This window comes from Corvus hawaiiensis, chromosome 1, assembly GCF_020740725.1.
Source record: "Corvus hawaiiensis isolate bCorHaw1 chromosome 1, bCorHaw1.pri.cur, whole genome shotgun sequence".
In the NCBI taxonomy this organism is placed as follows: Eukaryota; Metazoa; Chordata; class Aves; order Passeriformes; family Corvidae; genus Corvus; species Corvus hawaiiensis.
In genome coordinates this window covers 36626970-36628505 of record NC_063213.1, presented here as the reverse complement: position 1 = coordinate 36628505, position 1536 = coordinate 36626970, and positions in this window count along the sequence as shown.

The following is a 1536-nucleotide window of genomic DNA, read 5'->3' as shown; positions in this document are numbered from 1 at the left end:
CCTAACTTTGTCTCTTACCTGAAGCTTAAAAGTATCTCCATTAGCCACAACCTTCAGCCACATTGAAGAATAAATACCCAGCACCAGGACCTTTGGTAATGTCTAAAAATAGTTCAATAAACACTCTTAGCCTTTTCTAAGAACAAACTTGTAGGTGGGCTTAAAGCATTTGGTGTCATTACACTTATGAACAATTTTGCTCCTTGAACTAAATTCAGCCTGGCTTTCTTCTGCTCAAAGTCCCCTCCTAACTCAGAAGAGCAGAAAACAGAGATAGGGACCATAAGAAAACTTAAAACACCATAAGCCTTCTAATACCTGCTGGAAGAACAGGTGTAATGGATGTTTATGTTCCAACCTGTGTTGCACTACTCTGAGCTCACATCAGCAGGTATTGCCCATCTCATTCTGAATCTGCTCTGCAGAAAATACTTTGGGACATGAGTCTGCAGTTGAGCTATGAAAGCTCTTGTCTTTGGTGTTCAAGCACTCTTATAAACAAAGATGGAAAAGGTTTCCCCTGCATACCTCAACAAAAATGAGACCTGAATAAGCAGCACCTGGAAAAAAACATACAACTCACACCCAGCATGCATTTCAAAAGCACAACTGCAGAGACTACTGTGACAGAATGTTGGCTTCAACAGAAACTTTAAAACTGAACAAATGGAAGACAACATTAACCACAGCATTCCCTGAATGACTGAAGTCATTCCCTGGAATAACATGATCAGATCATTGGAATTTCACTTTTTTATGCCAGAAAGGGAAAAGTTCTCTTACCGAAGAAACAGGAATTGAAGTACTTCATTGATATTCCCCCCACTGGGATATTATCTGATACAGAATTCACCTTAATGTGCTTCCACAAACCTGTGGCTTCCTTTGAGCTCACATCTTGTGATGAAGCTGCAAAGATGAGTAGACAGCACTGCCAGGGTATTACTGGTAACAGTGTATGCAAATTCTTGAACTACTGCAGGGCTTGTGAATGTCCTGATGGCACTGACAGTTATGCAGGTACTTCTGTACGTGAGAGGATTTACAGAACACAAAAGATCAATCTTATAAATAGTTAATCACGCAAAATGAGAAGTAGAAGGGGCATAATGATCCCAGCTACTACTGAAAGGTGGGGTAGAAGAAAAAAGCAAACACTATCATAAAGACAAACTCCTAACATCTGGCCTCTTTTCTTTGAAATAGCTTTCCTGTAACACTGTAAGAATCCATTACAGAGACCATGGTAGATGCAGAGAGACTTCTCCAGAGAGCATTCAAGGGATCCTCTGTGAAGCTCAGAACAAGCTGTTAGCAAAGGCAACAAACAGGTGGCCCCTGCAGTCTTAGTGCTGCTTTGTTACCTGAATGTTTCCCACGTGACACCCCCTCACCCTACACATGGCCACCATCACCCTCCCTCTAGAAAATCTGGTATCTGCTACATTAAACTCAACACAACACAAAAGCAAAAGGAAGAAAAAAAGCTCTGGAGAAAAGAAGGAATCAAAACAAGCTCACTCTGCAAAACAATGC